The following is a 20467-nucleotide window of genomic DNA, read 5'->3' on the forward strand; positions in this document are numbered from 1 at the left end:
AAGGCAGTACCATATAAAATTGACTGTAACAAAACCTAACTATGAAAACAAATATTTGTAAAAATGAATACAACTTCTGGATAATTTTAAACAAATGTGAATCTCAATAACCAAGAAAACTTGAGCTGTAGACCTTAGCACTATGTTAGGCATTCCAAAGAATAGGAATAGTAAAGTTTCTCCATCAAAGGGAGGTTACAATAGCTTGGCGAACAAAAATAGGAAGCAGAAAATAAAAGGCAATCCAAAGCCAAGTACTGAAGTATATGGTGCAAATTGAATTGCCACAGGTCATCTGTGAAGGCGAGATAAGAGAGCCCATGGTAGGCTCAGAAGTGGCTTTTTTGGAACAGCTATGCCTTGCTCTAAATCTTGATATACAGATAAAAAAGAGGTTAGGTAGAGAGTAGCAGAAGTGTTTGGTTGAAGGAAATAGAAGGTAAGAAAGATGTGACTAACTGATATTATAGAAAGGGAAGGGAGTATGCCAAACTAAAGTTTCAAGGATTGATACAATCCGCCAGGAAAAAACAAACCAAAACCAAAAACAAAAAAACAAACAAACAAACAAAAACATAGGAAAAGGACTTTCCAGAGGAAAGGTATGAACACAGAGCCATGCAAAAGGGTTTTATTTAGAGCATTGCCGGGTGTATAGATGACTAAAGCCCATGATGATAAGAGGCTTAAAAGTAAGATTTATTTGAAATGCATAAAATGCAGGGTTGCCAGATTTAGCAATAAAAATCATGACACCAAGTTTATACCTTCACCTTGCTGAGTTGCTGTAGCTGCTCTAGGAAAGGCATCACCAGGGAGTGTTCACCACCTGGAAAGTGCCAGACTGATAGAGCAGCCCACTAAATGCACATGCAAAACACCAGCTCAGAGGCAATACTCAGGAAGGATGGGGAGTCATTCTCTAGGAAGAAATATGTGCATTATATCAAAGATCTTTATCTGGTACTATGTATGCAATAGGTAAACATAAATGGGTCCAGAAACCAAGGAGTGGTAGCAGGTATGTCCCACTCAAAGTTACTTCCAATGACCCACTGAGGGACTTTATGCTTTTCATCCTCATGGCTTAAAGGCTCTTGTTCTCAAATGGAACATGTTTTTGCTTAATCACCTATAGCAAACACTCATAATGATTGCCATTTTGTACCAAACAAGAAGTAACAATGCCTTTAGCAAAAGAAATGGAATGGGAAAGGAATTGAAAGCTTGTTCCCTTACCTCTTCCTTCTAAAGATTACCTGGATCATGACCCTTTCCTGCATTTCTCCAACCTCTGCTTCCATAATCACCTCTTCTACTCGGTGTCTCTTGACTCTACTGCTTCCCTCTTATAAAGACCCTTGTGATTACATCAAGCCCACCTGCATAAAGCCAGATACTCTCTCCATCTGAAAATTCTTAACTTAAGTACATTTGCAAATTCCCTTTTGCTGTATAAGGTAACATATTCATAGGTTTCAAGGATCAGGACACTGTACTTTTGGGGTCATTCTAGCTATTACACTAAACCTCCGTTTTCTCATCTGCAAAGCAGAGATACTGAGAGTAACTGCCTACCCCACCCCCCGCAGAATTGTTACGAGGAGAAGAGTTATATGTAAAGCTCTTAGCGGAGTACCTGACACGTCATAACTCTGGCTAACATTATTGTGTCCTTACAAATATTATTTATCTAAGACTATAATATAAATAGTGTGCCCACTATATAGTTAGACAAATGGTATCATAGCACTTTTAGCCATGACCTCCAGAGCTTTATCAATAGTGGCAGACACAGAAAGTGCTTCCATATTTCCAGGGTACTTCTAGCATGCCTCTGGCTTTGGCAGAGTGAAAGATTTCAACTGGTACATCTTATTACATGGGTGGTTGAGTTATTGAACTCTATTGACAAAGGGCTGGATTTTCCAGCAAGATGGAGCTTCATTAAAATTCTGCAGAGACTGAAAATTCAATAATCTTTCTCACAAAGCACTGCATGAGCAGGGCTGATTAGGCAATTTCTTTCCCATTCCATTTCTTTTGCTAAAAGCATTGTTACTTCTTGTTTGGTACAAAAAGACAATCATTAAATGAGCATTTGCTATAGGTGACAAAGCGGAAAGTTTTAAAGGTGTGCTGACTCCTTTCTCAAGGCCTAATTGAGGGCTTGAAAGGGGACGGGAGGAAAAAAAAATGAAACAAAACATCATTACCATAGTCTGGCCTTAAATATGGAAAGCATCATGACGCTAATAAATTACTTTGCAGCTTTTTCCTTTTAGACTTTTGATCTCCTTCTTGTTTATCAAACTTGCTTCTTCCCCACCAATCCCCTGCCTTTCTCTTCCCCTGCCCAACCGTCTTTCACTCCCCCTCCTTTTCCCAGAAGAATTAACTCACGCTGGACATAATACACAATTGTGCTCAATGAGCCTCACATTTTCCTGATTAAATCCACTGTAATTATGGGATTTGAGAGCAGATAACACACGAGTACCTATCTTTCTATCTCCACTTAAATATCTAATACCTGATTGCAACAATGGAGTAGTTTTAGAAACTGGGCTACCAGAGGTAAGTAGAATTTTAGGATAAGACTAAGGAACTCTCCCCTTTCATTCATAAATAACCCCCCTCCCCCCAATCCTCTTTTCTCTCTTTAGTTTTCCATCCTGGCAGAAAAAGGCTTTGTCACAGTAGCTTTCTCTATAGAATATAACTAACCTGGCTTTGCCCTGAGGGCAGAGATTTTTTTAATATGTTTTGTTCACTGATATATATCAAATAATTAGAAGAGTGGTAAGCATGTAGTTGTTAAATATTTGCTGAATAAATGACTGAATGAATTAATTAATTAATCTTGAGGGCAATAACAGGTGAGATCTTCCCTGTCATGTCCTATCTATAATAATAATTTGACGGGGTTCTTTAACCTGAGTCTTTCTAAAGATAGGAAAAGTGTTAATTCAAAATACCAATCTTCGCTATGAGAAAAGAAAGCTAAATCTCTGTAAGTAGCTATTATTTAAGCTTAATTATATTTAAGAAAAATGTAAATGGAGTTCTGATGGAAAATTCCATTTCTCTTAGTTAAGGAGCCCTTGAATGCCCCTTAGTAGGTATTCCTAAGAATATCCTTTCTAGTCCAGTCCAAATTTCTCCTCTTGCCCCATCAAAATCCTGCTGATCTCTTAAGTCAGGCCACTCTGTTCCTGTCCCAAAACAACTTGCTCTAGGGTGTCACTTTTTTACATCCTCATCCTCAATACCTTATGAACTAGTCTAAAGATCAAATTTCAAGTAGCAGTTCTTGAAAGTTTTATTTTGTCCCCAAAACAAGGAAAAAGCTGAACAAACTGAAAAATTAACAACGCTTCTTAGATCCATTAGAGAAGTGAGAGGTTGTGTGTTGGGGGGAAGCAGAAGGTATGTGGGAACTCTCTGTATTGGATACTCAATTTTGCTGTGAACCTAAAACTACTCTGAAAAAAAAGTCTATTGTTTTTTTAAAAAAATAAAGTAGTAGGTCTTTATCCACTCTATTGAAAAGAATATGTTAATTCCAGCCAATGCCTTTGTAAAATACCAGCTATAAATTACTCATCGGATTAGTTTCCAGAAGGCTCCATATATACCTGAGCACTTTTTGGTCCTGCCTGTGTCTTGCCTGTGCTCTGCAATGGGAAGGGTATTTCATTCTACTCCCTTTGGCAGAAAGAGAAACAGGCATGCTCCATATAATTCCCTTTATATCAAACTCCATGGGCCTCGCAAAGTATTTGGTTGCATGGGAATTATAAAATATAGAATGAGCACAACCCTTATCTACAGGCTCCAGAGCTTGGTGTCCTTGTGTCTTGAGTTTACAAAGGAAGGGGAATATCCTGAATGCAGCATGGGAGACGGAAAAGGGAAGGCGCAACCCATCCCACTCCTTTCCCTCTCCAGAGCTCCTGAATGGTTCTTTAAGGGTTGATACTGGGTTCTTTGTGTGGTCTGAGGAGTTGGATGGGATGGAGAGGGTGAAATGACAAGTAGAAAGGGCAGCGTCTTCTTTGTGGTGGGCTGGATGGGAGCTCATTGCAGGAGAGCTGCACTGTGAGCCAAGATATGGTAACTGCAGGCAGGGCAGAAAGACACCACACTTGAGGATTCACAGAGACTACCTCCCTTGCTGAGATGGTGCCTGAGGCCACCAGCAAACTCCCACAGCTGGCAGAGCCTGGCACGCCACGCTGGTACGCTGGGGGCTGGACGCGCTGTCTCTGCGCTAGGGCTTCCGGCCAATGATAACCACAGACGACAGTGAAGAAAACAGTAACATACACTGTGGGTATCAGCAGAGCCAGGCCCGAAAGATAACTAATATTTACATAATTTTAGTTCAGCCAGCTAAAAGAGCAGCAGGATTAGGAAGTCTTAGGACTCTGAAGAACCCAAGCTCCATGCTCCTTACTCGAGCTTGCTCTTCATTCCACGTAACTGTGATGCTCTAGGCAAAATCATAAAATAAGCAATCGTTGTATTTAGCTCACAAGCTTAGCTCTTTCATTTTATTGGCCCATCTTCCTTTCCCCCTGGAATCTCATACCCTCATTAAAATTCCTTCCTCACCTTCCTTGAAAGACTCTGCGCTCAAACTGCTTATGGGAAAGAATCTGTGTTCTGGGTGAGAATTTGAAACGGTAGACTGAGTAAAAGCAGACTGTCCTCCTCAGTGTGGTTGGGCATCATCCAACCCATTGAAGGCCTGAATAGAATACAACTGCAGAAGGAAAAATTTCCTCTCTGCTTGACTGTTTAAGCTGAACATCAGTCTTCTCTTGCCCTTCAACTCAGAGGCCATCAGCTCTCCTGGTTCTTCAGTCTTGAGACTGAAGAGACCCCCAGCTTTACTGGGTCTCCAGCTTTCAGGAAGCAATTGTGGGACTTGTCAGTTTCCATAATTGTGTGAGCCAATTCCTCTAATTCCTCATATTAAATATCTATCTCTATTTTTATATCTATATCTATATATCTATATCTATATCTATATCTATATATATATATATATGTAGGTGTCTTATTGTTCTGTGTCTCTTGACAACCCTGACAAATACCAAATGTGATCAAATATTTCTGTTTCTTTCTTAAATATAAATACTGATCTGAATACACTCTTCCTTTACTACACAGAGACACTATTATGAGCCTTCATTTTCAGCATAGTGTTCTGTAGCTATTTTAGAGATTTTCTGCCTTTCCCCTCAGGCTCATTGTCGTCATCTCTTACTGATATCAGGATGGCTATCTCCAGTGGAAATAGAACAAATAAGACTACAAAGGCATGAAGTAAAGCTTACGGCTGTACTTAAACTATCCGAGACCCAATTTTCTCATTCATAAAATTAAAAAATAAATTGCTGTGGGATTTAGGAAAAAAAATACACATATTATAGCACATAGTAGGTGCTCAAATGGTAAATATTAGTATTATGATAAACAGTGAATTGAAATGATAGTGCGTATAAGAAGAAGTAGGGCAATGCTAGATAGTTGAAGGAGTGAAGAGATAATAGCTTAGAGTATAAGAACTTCCATATCTTTCCACTTTCCAGTAGCCTTGGCTTACCTGTTAAATCCCAATCATCCTCGAAGATATAGCTCAAAATCTCCACCACCAAGAATCCAGAATTAACCCCTGTATCTATCAGGGTTCAAACAGTAAGATACATAGATATAGATATATAGAATATGAGATTTATTGCAAGGAATTGGTTTGTTCAATTTTGGATGATTTCTAGGAAAGTCAGAAATTTGTGGGATAGACCATCAGAAAGGGAAGATGGAAGCCCTCCAGCATGAACTGAAGGTGCAGTCCACAGGCAGAATATCTTCTTCCTGGAAACCGCAGCTCTGGTCTTATAGTCTTTCCTCTGACTGAATCAGTTCCCCTGGATTATCTAGAGTAATCACCTCTACTTGAAGTCAACTGATTGTGAACATTAATTACATATACAAAATTACCTTCACCCCAATACCTAGATTAGTTTTGACTAATGATTCGGGACAGCAAGGTTGACACATAAGCTGACCATCACTCTCTTTCACCCCATAACCCTTATAACTCCACTCAAGTACTAACCATGGTGGGTCTTGTTTTAGAATTAGGTACACAGGCATATGATTTTCTCCCAAAAAATTCTTGAGGGCAAAAACCATGAATTAAGCTTTTGCATAGCAAAGGAAACCAACAACAAAACAAAAAGAAAACCTACTAAATGGGAGTAGATATTTGCAAGTAATATATCCAATAAGGGGTTAAAATCTAAACTATATAAAGAACTTATACAAGTTAACACCCCAAAAAACCCCAAACAATCCAATTAAAAAATGGGCAGAGGACCTGAATAGACATTTCTCCAAAGAAGACATCCAGATGTCCAACAGACACATGAAAAGATGCTCAACATCATTCATCATCAGGGAAATGCAAATCAAAACCACAATGAGATATCACCTCAAACCTGTCAGAATGGCTAAAATCAAGAAGACAAGAAACAACAAGTATTGGTGAAGATGTGGGAAAAAAGGAACACTCCTGTACTGTTGGTGGGAAAGCAAACTGGTGCAGCCACTGTGGAAGACAGTATGGAGGTTCCTCAAAAAATTAAAAATAGAATTACCACATGATCCAGTAATTCCACTACTGTGGAAAATGAAAACTCTAATTCAAAAAGATATATGCACCTCTATGTTTATAGTGGCATTATTTATAATAACCAAGACATGGAAGCATATATGTATATGTATGTATGTATATGTGTGTGTATGTGTATGTGTGGAATATTACACAGCCATAAAAAGGATGAGATCTTGCCTTTGGGACAACATGGATGGACATAGAGGGTATTATGCTAAGTGAAATAAGTCAGACTGAGAAAGACATACCATATGACTCCACTCATAAATGGAATCTAAAAAATAGGCAAAAAGCAGAATGAGAACTATAAATACAGAGAACAAACTGATGGTTTCCAGAGGGTAGGGGTGTGGGGGATTGGGCAAAATGGGTGAAGAGGAGAGGGGGATACAGACCTCCAGTTATGGAATGAATAAGTAATGGGAATAAAAGGTACAACATAAAGAATATAGTCAATGATATTGTAATAGCAATGTAATGGGACAGATGATAGCTACACTTGTGTAAATAATGTGTAAACTTGTCAAATCACTAAATTGTACACCTGAAACTAATATAACATTGTGTGTCAACTCTACGCAAAACAAATTTAAAAATGTTTAAATATAAAAAACACATGAATTAGCATTGTTGTCTCCCAAACACTCGAAATTGCGACTATATATATATATTTGACTAATTAAAATCCTCCACAGTTCACTTTAATAAGGAATTCTATTTTCTGGTGACTGGATTTACCAGAAGTTTGATCTCTGCAATACAATGACTAAAGGAAATAGTTAGCATTCATTCCGCCATTCTATGGCATGAAAATTATGTATCTCTAAAATTAGGATCTTCCGAAGAAATAAAGAGTGTGTGTGTATATGTGTGCGTGTGTGAGAGAGAGAGAGACAGAGAGAAGTTGGTGAACAAAATAAATGAGAAACTTCATTTTACGTTAGTTTCCTCAATGCATTATCTGTGGGCTTAACTGTCTATGTAGATTATACATTTTAGAAGGGCTTTTTGTTATTTCTGAACTGTTATTCCCTCACAGAAGGAAAAATGGGATATATATATATATATATATATATATCATTATATATATTATTTTAGTAGAGATTAATGGTCACATCAAAAGGTCACCATTTCTGGAACAACTTAAATTAATCCTTCTATGTGGCTATTGTCCCTGCACTCCCCCAAATAAATAAATACAATAAAAATAACAATGTCGAAGTAATTTTATCCTGTTGAAAATGCAGAAATAATCACATTGTTCCTTGGGACATGTTTAAGGATAGAAAGAGGGGTGGTAAGTGATATTCTAATAAAGGGAGCTAAATAACGTATAATTGGGAGGTGACTGAGGAAAAGGATGCCTGTTCAGAAGGACAAGCAAGTAGATTCTAGTGTTATCTATGAGTATGTCTCATCTCAGGAAGAGAGGTGGGGGGAGAGAGGGAGGAGGGAGGGAAGAAGAGAGGGAGGAAGGAGCACAAAAACAGAACTACTCTTCTAAATTTAATTCTGAACAAAGAGAGAAATCCAAAGAGATCAAGGTGGCTGAGAAGCAGGCCTGCCAGTGGTCAGCTCAATATCAAAGGATTGAAGGGATGTCACATAACCAATGGTAAGGTCCCTAATGGAAAGCCTCAAGAGAGGATGCTCTGAAAATTGTGTAACTGCTTATATGCCTGCATGTGGACACAACAACTCACTTAAGAGCATATTGATGATGATAATCATGGTGAAAAGAAACACTCAAGAGGGTCACACTAGGTTATGTAAATGCAAGGCCAAGAGGTACCCACTGTCTTAAAGGAAAAGTATCACAAAGGTTTTTTGTGGCTTGTTAAAGATGAACCCACCAGTTTCCCTCTGATAGGCAGAGCTCAAGGACAGGGTGGAATAATATATATTAATAGACCAGGGCTTTCTGGGAGGAAAGATAGGGCCAGAACACGTGTGTACGTGTGTGTGTGTGTGTGTGTGTGTGTGTGTAGGGAAGGGGGATTGTAAACTAGTGTGATCCTGAAGAATGACTGCAGGCAAGACTGGATACCAGCAGGATACCAAGTGAATTCATCAAGGGAGAAGGATTCTGGACTAAGCAGCTGAGCTGAACAGTGACCTGCAGGGGCATAAGGAAGGCTGGTTCCAGTACAATCATGGGATGATGGTGACTTAGAGAAACATGGCTATTCAGCCAATGATAATTTCCCTTACACTCACTGTGAAAAAGCCCAAATCAGGACAGGAAATGTAAGAAACAACTAGCTTCACTCAGTAAGTTTAAATCTCCTGACCAAAATAAGTGATTTTCCTGATGAGTGAGAGACCTTATTTATGATGGTGCTAAACCATTCACACCAGTTTTTGAAGAACCATGATTAAAAAGATAGTGTTGAGCAGAGAGGAGAGGAGCAAATGTGGTTCTGTGAATGAGTGTCTGGTGAGATTATTGTCAATTTGGGACAATTTATTCATTTAAAAGGTGGTTTATGAGCACTTTACTCACAGTGATTATTGCTCCATTTTTAAACATAAATTCACAGTGAAAAACCTATACCGGATCTACTTCATTTCATTTTTGGATCATTTCTATCCTGATAAACTAGAGTGGAGCCTTGTTTAGAAGTAATGTTTCTGAATTTTAGCATAACATCAACAGGGTGCCTCCCATGAAATACTCGTGGACAAGATGGAGAAGATATGACTGGATAACAGTTCAGTCAGGTGGCTCAGTAATCTGTTTAATAAATGTACTTGCTGAATGACAATAGGTTGATATAAATGCAGAAAAGGTCTCTTGTGTAATGTTATCTTCATAACATTTTGTTTTATGTTTTGTAATAAATGATCACACTAATAAGAATAGTAACACTTAACTTTTCCTGAGTTTTTACACTGTTCTAGATGACACTGGGCTTTGTGTACTTTCTTGTTTGATCTCCTCAAAACTTTGTAAAGTAGATGTTAATATTACCCCCATTTTAAATGAGGAAACAGAGAATTAGAGATTTTTAATTACAGTTAAATAACAAAATAGCCATGATGGCTCACTCCAACTGCTCTTTTTTAAATGCTGGGGAAATCTTAGAAATAAAAGGAAGACATGGATTCCAGCAACTGACAACAATAATAGAAATATCAAAAACCTGTGGAAAACTCCCAGGCTATTTTTGGCTAGCAAATCTAGAAATGTGCGAAAATAAAGACTGGGACAGAGGTGGATGTTTCATGCTGTTTGCTTGTGGTGCCTTAAGACGCCCACTTGTTGCCAATGCAGTGGAAGAGACCTATAGAAGTGAGCCAGACCCTCATTGCAGGTTTCTGAGTGCCCACAGTAGGATCGTTCCAAAGCCCTGAAGGAAGGAGGAGTTGATAAAAATAGGTACAGCTAACCAGTTCTCAAGCATCCACTTCCCATTCCGTTCAAATCAAAACTTTCAAGGGTGTTAGACTATAAGGAAACTGTCTCCTTTTACTGGTTTCCCAAAGTTTAGAAGATGAAACCAAGACCAGAAGAATTGCATGGTGGAGTGACAGCAAATGGAAGCAGTAAACAAGGGATCTCTACTACCTGGAGTTTTTGGTCCTACTACTCATTAGGCTGTAACATAGATGAAAGTTTTCCCTAAGTTCTCCAAATCACGCTAGCAGTCAGAGTAGCTGATGCGCCCAGGGAGCATAAATTCCCAGGGTATAGAGCAATCCAAGGACTTGGATTATGTATATACCATCTCAAGTAAAAGTATTAGAGGAAAGATGAATCAAGATTTTAAGAGATTTCAGGAGATAAGGGAAAACATAATCATTATAAAACAAGAAAAAAAAATCATTGAAGAAAGCCCACTGGAAATATTAGGCTTAAAAATATAATAATTTGATGTCTCTACCTGGGCATGATGTAATAAATGGAATTAGTTTTTCCTTTTAATGGTGAACAATTAGAAAACTCAAATGAATGTCATACCCACACTGTTTTCAGACGTTTGACAACGGGCAGTGGAGGACTATGGCATCTGAGAGAGGGGAAACAAACGATAAGAGCTTGATGATGTCCTCAGATTTCTTCCATAAGACATTTTTCAGACTGTGGCAGAAAGAGCAAAATTGAACTGAGTTGAAGAACAGAGACAGAATTTGTGTGACAGATGGCTAGAAATGAGGAATAGCTCCAGAAAATGTAGAGGAGTCTACCTGAGTTTTTGCTGAATACTGAGTTGAGGGTAAAACTCCATGTATCCAGACAAAGAACCACCATGATCAAAACAATTCCCAGAGCTCCCATAAGGTATAACAGTGCTCAAGTTTTGGCCCACTAAAAGGAAAAAAACCTCATTGAAGATTCAGGATATTTAGTATAGATTGCAAAATGGCACGCTTTATTTGGAGGGCTAAACTAGACAGGAGTGATAGCTCTCAAAGTAGGGTTTGTGGAACCCTGGGGGAAGCTGAGACCCTTTCATGGGGGCCATGACATCAAAACTATTTTTATAAAATCATAAGACATTATTTGCCTTTTTCACTATGTTGACATTTACACGAAAAGTGCAAAAGCAATTGTGGGTAAAGTTACTGATGAATTAACATTAATCAAGGCAGTAGCACAAAGCTGTATTAATTAGTAATTATATTCTTCACCTCAATGCATGTGTGGTTAAAAAAAAAAGCAAGTTTCAATTATGAATGTTCTTGATGAAGCTGTAGAAGTAATTAATTTTGTTTAATCTCAACTCTTGTTTACACATATTTTTCTTAGGCTAGGTGACAAAATAAGATGTACTCATATGTACTCATATGGTGCTTGAGTTACCAGATGAACCAGACACTTTTTTCATGGGACACAAAGTGACAATGTGGAATCTGAAGCCATATCAATGAACTTTTGTACCCTAAGAATAGTAGGGACCTTTTTCAAGCTATAGAGACTACAAAAACCTACAGCCAATATCAGCATCACACTGAATGTAAAACACCGAATGTTTTCCCCTTGAGAGTGGGAACAAGACAAGAGCGCCCACTTTCATCAGTTCTGCTCAACATTTTAACGGAGGGCCTAGCCACTACAATAAGGTTAAAAAAGAGGCATAAGTATAAGAAAAAAAATGGAATTGTTCCTATTTACAAAAGAAATGATTGTTCACATAGAAAAATCACAGGAAATGTCCAAAACAACTGCTAAAATAAACGTAGCAATGTCATAGGACATAAGTTTAATATAAAAAATCAATTATGGGGGCACCTGGGTGGCTAAGTCGTTAAGCATCTGCCTTCAGCTCAGGTCATGATCCCAGGGTCCTGGGATCGAGCCCCGCATCGGGCTCCCTGCTCGGCGGGAAGGCTGCTTCTCCCCCTCCCACTCCCCCTGCTTGTGTTCCCTCTCTCACTGTCTCTCTCTCTGTCAAATAAATAAATAAAATCTTTAAAAAAAAATCAATTATGTTTTTAAATATAATAAAAATTAAATATGAAATATTAAACATTATATTTTATAGTGCCATAAAACATGACACAAATAAATTTGAAAAAGCACTTAAGACCTCTACACTGAAAGCTGTACAACACTACTGAGAAAAATTAAAGATGACCTAAATAAATAGAGAGATATGTCATCTTCATGGATTGTAAGACTTAATATTAAGGTGGCATTTTGTCCCCAAATGACCTATTGATTTAATTCATTCCCAATAAAAATTCTAACAGGCATTTTTATAGAAACTGTCAAACTGATTCTAAACCTAAGGTGGGAATTTAAAGAACATAGAATAACCAAAGCAGTTTTTAAAAAGAACGCAGTTGAAGGACTTAAAGTATCTGAGTCTAAGATTTAAATACATAGTTGCTAGTCAACACAGTTAAGCATTGGGAGAAAAAAAAAAAGACAGAAATGCATAGATCTGTGAAACAGAATAGAATAAAAAAATAGAACGCCCACAAATATGAACAACTGTGTTACAAAAGTGTCAAGACAATTTATGAGGAAAAGAACTTTCCACAAATGATGCTGGATAAACTAAGTATTTGAATAATAAAAAATGAGGGGCGCCTGGGTGGTTCAGTAGGTTAAGTGTCTTGATTTCGGCTCAGGTCATGATCTCAGGGTCCTGATCAAGCCCCATGTCAGCTCCCTGCTCAGTGGGGAGTCCGCTTGAGATTCTTTCTCCCTCTCCCATTGCCCTTCCCCCAGCTTGTGTACATGTGCTCTCTCTCGCTCTCTCAAATAAATAAATAATAAAAAATGAATATTGACTCATCTTACGTAATGCACAAAAATTAATTTGAAGTTGATTATAGCTCTAACAGCAATAATCTAAAATTATAAAACTTCTAGAAGAAAGCATAAAAGATTTTTACAACCTTGTGGTATACAAAATTTTCTTAGATTAAAAATCAAAAAATGTAAACCATAAAAGAGCTTACTAAGCTTAATTCATCAAGATTTAAAACATTTGCAAAAAAGATTTAAAACATTTGCTCTTCTGAAGCGTCAAGCCACAGAAAGAGAGAAAATACTTACAGCACAAATATCAAACAAAAGATTTATAGTAAGAATATGTAAAGAATTCCCATAACTCAATAATTAGTCAAAAAATATAAGAGGAATATAAGCAAAAAATTTAAACAGACACTTCACAAAGGAAGAAAGCCATGTGGCCAGAAATGTACATGGAAGAACTTAACATCATTAGTAATCAGAGAACCATAAATCAAAACCACAGTATAAACTAGAACTAATACTGTTGGAGGAAAGGTAAAAGGTACAACTTTGGAAAACAGTTTAGCAGTTTCTTAAGAATTTAAACATAATTGTCATACGAGCAAGGCATTCCACTCCTAAGAATTTACCCAACAGAGATAAAAAATATATTCACCCAAAAACAATTACACAAATGTTTATAGCTGCTTTATTTTTAATAGTCCCAAATTGGAAATACCCAAATGTCCATCAACGTGTGAATGAATAACCAAATGCGGTATATCCATGCAATGGAATACTACCCACCAACAGAAAGAAACTATTGATATACACAAGAACACGGAAAAATCTCAAAATAATTATGCTAAGTGAAAGAAGTTCGACAAAAGAGTATGCTACATATGATTTCATTCATACAAAATTCTAGAAAATGCAGACTAATTTAAAGTGATGGTAAGCAGGTCAGTGGTTGCTTCGGGAGTGAAGAGGAAGGAGGGATGAATTACAAACAGGCAGGAGGAAACGTTTGGGGGTGATAAAAACTCGATTATAGTTTTGCAGGTGTTTCCACATGTCAAAACTGATCCAAGTGTGCTTTTTAAATACTTAGAATTTATTGTCCTTTAATTATACATTAATAAAGTTGTAACAAAAATTGAAAACGTATTTTTTTCTCTCTTTCTACTATAGCAGCCTAAAACAATGACAAATACAGTAGTGCTGAGCACCCCTGGCAGCCACAGAAGGGAATCAAAGCTTTTTGGGAAAATGGTAGTTTCCAGGTCTGGAGCAGGAACTGTGAAAGTCTGGCCTGGAATATGTTATCATATCAAAGACTGAGGAAGTTATCCAAGTCTATTAGGCTTTCTATCAAAAGGAGGGGCGCCTGGGTGGTTCAGTAGGTTAAGTGTACTTAACTCATAACTACTCTAAAGAAAAACAAAAACCCCTAAAGCTTTAGATTTATTACCCATCTTTAGGAAATGAAGGGGGCCGACACCACAGGGATACAATCAGCCAAACTCAGGCTCTTGGAAACAATCTGGTTTACTCTACAACATTTAAATAGTTCACTTAGTCATTCATTTAATCAAGAGGAGGTGAAATAGCAACTATATTTTCATTCCTATTTTTTATGTCATGAATGTGGTTCTGCATTATTCTTTTTTTCACAAATGAAATTGTGATATATTTAAAATGTACAGCATGGTGGTTTGATTTACGTCTACTCTGTGAAAGGATCCCAACCACTGAGTTAATTAACACATCCATTACCTCACATATTTATCTTTTCATTTTATTATTTATTTATTTATTTTGGTGAGAACTCTTAAGTTCTACCCTCCTAGCAAATTAATTTCAATTATATAACAGTACTGTCAAATACAGCTAATCATGTTATACATCAGATCCTCAGACCTTATTCATCTTATAATGGAAAGCTTGTACCCTTTACCAACCTCTCTATTTTCCACATACCCCAGCCCCTGGCAACCACTTTTTTACTCTCTGTTTTTTTTTTTTTTTTTTGAGTTTGACTTTTCTTTTTTAGATTCCACATAGAAGTGATACCATGCAGTACCTATCTTTCTCCTTCTGATTGATCTCATTTAGCATACTGCCATACAGATTCATCCATATTGTTGCAAATGGCAAATTTCCTTCTGTTTTGAGGCTGAATAACATTCCATTGTATATGTGTATGTGTGTATATAGATGGATGATAGATGATAGATAGATAGATAGATAGATGATAGATAGATAGATAGATAGATAGATAGATAGATAGATGATAGATAGATTATAGATCTAACTGCACATGTATATATATATCCAGACACCACATTTCCTTTACATATTCATCCACCAACGGATATTTAGGTTGTTTCCATATTTTGGTTATTGTAAATAATGCTACAAAAAACATAAGAGTACAGATATCCCTTCATGGTAATGATTTTGTTTCCTTTGGACATACACCCAGAGGTGGGATTGCTAGCTAGACCCCATGGTAGTTCTATGTTTAATTTCTTAAGGAACCTTCATACTATTTTCTGTAGTGATGCTATACCAGTTTACACTCCCACCAACAGGGCACAAGTGTTCCCTTTTCTCCACATCCTTGCCAGCATTTGTTATTTCGTGTCTTTTTCATAATAGATATCCTAACAGTTGTGAGGTGACATCTTATTGTTTTGATTTGCATTTCCCTGATGCTATTGAGCATCTTTTCATGTGTCTATTGGCCATTTGTAATTTGTATTTCTTCTTTATAAAAATTTCTATTCAGGTCCTTTGCCCATTTCAAATTGTTTTAATTAATTGATTGATTGAGTTTTTGCTATTGAGTCGATGGGTTCCTTGTATAGTTCCAATAATAACCCTTTATTAGAGATGTGGTTTGCAGATATTTTCTCCTATTCCATAGGATGCCTTTTTCTACTGATTATAATATGAATGTTTTCTCAGTTACCTGATGTGTAGGAGTCACTCAGCTAGAGCCTGGATTTCTCTGAGAGACAATTGTTTCATACATAGCTGTATATTCATTGTGTCCATGGGAGGAGGGAAATTCAGGGGCTTACTATGCCACCATCTTGGTTCTGTCTCTACTTCACAGTCTGCAACTATATATTTAAAGAAATGTATCAACTAGTCACAATGTATAGGCTGAGCCTTATTGGGATCCTGATTCAATAACAAATTGACCCAAAAATTATATTTGGGGAAATGTAAACACTGGATATTTGATGATATTGAGGAATTCCTGGCTTTTTATTGTGTGATAACGGCAATTTAATTATGTATAAAAGCAGAGTACTCATCACTTATTAGATCAACCAACTAAAATATTTAAAGATAAAGCGCTGTAAAAAAAAAAAAAATAAAAATAAAAATAAAAAAAAAATAAAGATAAAGCGCTGTGTTTATCGGGAACTTACATTAGTAGTCCAGGAGAGGGATAAGTGAATGGGGGTATGTTTGGACAAAACTGATCACAAATTGGTCACAATTTTATCTAAATCATGGATACATAGGGTTCATTATTCAATTATCTCTACCTTTGCATAGGTTTGAAATTTTCCACATCATTAAAAAAGAAAAAAAAACTTTTCCAAATGTTATTGTATAAAAAAATAAAACCAACAAAATTTCTGTTACTAAATATGCTTCGGAAATACTGTGCTAAACAAATTTGGATCTTTTTTTTTTTTTTAACTGCAGAATTTCTCAGTCTTTAAAATGCTTTTGTACATGGGTAATCTCCAACAGCAGGCCGGTGCAGTGTTTCCTAGGCCCATGTGAACACAGAACCTATTTCTTACACACTTCACAAGATGGATGTTCTACTGCAGTCCTTCTTTGGGAAACTCATGGAATCTTAGGTCGTATCAGCTCAAGCAGAATGCAAATGATGACCAATGTGGGTGTTCTGGGTATGCGCACTGACTACATTATGCTAGGAAGCTTATTTTCAATTTGGGGCTCTGAACTTCAGGAGAACAACCACAATAATGAGGATAACTGAAATCAAATCATCTGAGGAATTAAGAATAATTAAACTGGGGAAGTAACATTAGGGCAATAGGATGAGTGTCTCCTAGGATTTGAGAGACGGTCATATGAGAAAAGTTTAGATTGGTTAGGTAACCACTGAGGTTAAAATAAAAACCAAAGGTCAGAAGTTAAAGCATTTAGCTAAGCAGGAAGATATTGCTAGTCAAAAAGAAGAGCTTTATGTAAGCAGAGTTGCCCAAAGATGGAATGGAGTGTCTTGACAGGTAATAAGCTTTTTATCACAGGTGGGGTAATTAATCAGGAATTGGAGAACTCTTTGCACAGAATCATTAGTAAGGGCCTTCTGGAAGTAATGGCAGTGTTAAATAATTTCTAAAGTTCTTCTCCATCCTCAAGTTTTATGATTCTAAATGGATTTTGTTGCTGTACCAATAATCTTACAACTAAGAATCATTTCCTGGGATTCCCAGAGCTCCAGATTACCTTTTCCATCTTTGACTTCTCTTATATGTTTCAGAGTACTTCATATGTGAAGAAGTTATTCTCTAAAACGTTCTTTCTCCCTTAAGATCTCTTCTTTTTTTTTATTATGTTATGTTAATCAGCATACATTATATCATTAGTTTTTGATGTAGTGTTCCGTGATTCATTGTGTATAACACCCAGTGCTCCATTCAGTATGTGCCCTCTTTAATAACCATCACCAGGTTAACCCATCGCCCCACCCCCCTCCCCTCTAGAACCCTCAGTTTGTTTCTCAGAGTCCATAGTCTCTCATGGTTCATCTCCCCCTCCGATTTCCCCCCCTTCATTTTTCCCTTCCTACTATGTTCTTTTTTTTTTTTTTAACATGTAATGTATTATTTGTTTCAGAGGTACAGGTCTGTGATTCAACAGTCTTACACAATTCACAGCACTCACCATAGCACATACCTTCCCCAATGTCTATCACCCAGCCACATCATCCCTCCCACCCCCCACCACTCCAGGAAACAAACTGAAGATCTCTTCTTTCTCTGCAATGTCATTGTGATGGATCACTGCATCATGACAAGAGAAAGGAAGTTTGAGAATGAGAGTTTGGATCCCGTGTCCTGGCCCCAACTGAAATGAACTGTCTGCATGACTTTCAGTAAGCCATGATGTATCTCTTAACCTCAATTTCTTCATCTACAAAATAGGATATTTGGCCCAGATTATTTCTAAAGTGCCTTTCTACAATTAACAGGAGTACTATACAGAAAATCTCTAAATTTCATCTACTAAAAGCCAAGGCAGGTGATTTTTAATGGAAAGATAGGGGAAGTAATATTTGCAAAGGGCCAGACCAATTTTAGATATTGTACTCATATGCTCATTTGAACCTCAGGAAAATAGGGAATTTCATGGCCTGTCAAAAGGTACCAACACTATGACATGGAGAGCTTAAGTAAATTGGTCAGGGTCACAGCTAATAAAAAAAAAATGCTCTTTTCCATTACATCACATTGTGAAATTCTTCCAGCCTCATTTGACAAGGCACTGGGCTCCTGGATTCTAATGTTGATTGATTATAATAGATCCAGGTCACTCATGTTCTGTGTTATTTGATTTTCCTTATTTTTATTGTTATTCTAGTTATTACTAATTATTATTATTATTATTAAAGTATTTACCCCTTAACTGGATTGGTTATAAAGGGAGTTATGGTTTAAATACAAATAAATGATATTTTGTCCATTCTATGTTTACTATTTGAACTTCAGATTTGTAGGAATGCTCTTTCAGGAAATAATACAACTTTCAGAAAGAGAAATCTGTGGTATCCTTTTTTTTTAATATATAGTTTTTTTTTTTCTTTTTTAAAAGTAAGTGTGAGCTGTTTAGTAAGTACTTTGTATCAGCCAATTCCCTTAATAATCTCAGGTGCCTGTCTAGCTGATTTATAAATGTGCAAATTTTCCAAGTTCTGTATTCCCTCACCGGATTGTTGCCAATAGCTATTTGGCAAGGTTTTCATTATATCTTAATAGTCCAAATTTGTTTGCTTCATTTTTCCTGTTAAAACTAGATTCAAAGAATGAGTTTGCTCTCTCAGCCATCTTAGAATCATCATCAATTTCATACCCATCGTCTCTGATTAGCAGCCCTAATTTCCCTCATCTCTCTATTTCCCAAGGCATATTTTATAAAAGCCTTCTTTTGCACTCCACAACCCATTTTAGCACTAGTCATTTCACTACCTTTATCTTTTTCTACCAACTTTTAACTGATGAAGAATACTTTCAAACCACATTCTCCTTTTATTCGTGTCAAGAGAGAATTTTGTTCTCTTGTCTCTCCTCTGTGATACTACATTGAATGTGTCATGCAATTAGCATTGCTGTTTTTCAGAAGAACTATCCTGATAATTTGGGCTCAAGCTCTACTTCTGCCTGAAATGTCTAGATAATTGCAGCCTATGTGGGTGTTGTGGACTTTCTTTCTGCTTGAATAATCCAAATAATTGCTTTAATTCTCCACTTTGCTTCACATCTAGAGACACAAACACAAAGAAAACAGATCTAGAAAATGGAAGAACCAAGGGGGTTTTTGTGTAGGATCTTTATTCTGCTAAAGACTATGTATGATCTTATTGCTATTCCTCTGAAAAGACATGCTTTCAGGTCACCACTATGCACTTGCCTCGTATCCTTCTGTGCTGAGTATTCCTCTCTCTATGAACCATTGCTCAGCTGGCTGCAACTCACACGGTTCCCCACATAACCCAGGATACTTTCTTGGTTATCTTCAACAGGTATCTTTGATGATTCATAATATCCAGAGAATATTAGAGAGAAAAAGGGCCTAGAATATCAACTAACCTCCTTCCACTACCACTACCATTTTACAGATGTAGTAACTGAGATCTGAAGGGATAAAGTGATCACAGAAATGTTCATAGAAAATCAGTGCAGGGACAGGACCAAATGCAAGTTATAAGTTAACCATGGACCAAAGTAAAGTAAACAAAACCAAACCTCGAACCGGGTTACTTAATTATCTTTTCTCTAAGTGCTTATGAAACAAAACGTCAGTTTAGTTGTCTATAAAACTGGATATGGGGGGGGCGCCTGGGTGGCTCAGTAGTTAAGTGTCTGCCTTCAGCTCAGGTCATGATCCCAGGGGCCCTGGGATGGAGCCCCACATCAGGCTCCCTGCTCAGTGAGAAGCCTGCCTCTCCCTCTCCCACTCCCCCTGCTTGTGTTCCCTCTCTCTCTGTGTCAAATAAATAGATAAAATCTTTAAAAAAAAAAAAAAAACGGATATAGAGGAAAATGCGTGAGTGGCACCAGAAGCCCAATACTTTGTGTCCTCTCCCCACTTTTGCTGGGTAATACAAAAAAGAACAAAGAATAGGAGGAGTCCACGTACTTCTTCCTCGATGGGGGTAGAGCAGGTGGCAAGAGCTACGTTCCCATTCTCTCCGCCTTCTCTGGAGGGCTGTGAAAGAAGCCAGCTCTTAAGCACCAGCTAAAATTCTGGAGTCAGCACAATGCCAACTGTGGAAACTACCAGTATTTAAATTCAGGTTGGACATCAGTGAGGAAGCTGAG

This window comes from Halichoerus grypus, chromosome 8 (assembly GCF_964656455.1).
Source record: "Halichoerus grypus chromosome 8, mHalGry1.hap1.1, whole genome shotgun sequence".
In the NCBI taxonomy this organism is placed as follows: Eukaryota; Metazoa; Chordata; class Mammalia; order Carnivora; family Phocidae; genus Halichoerus; species Halichoerus grypus.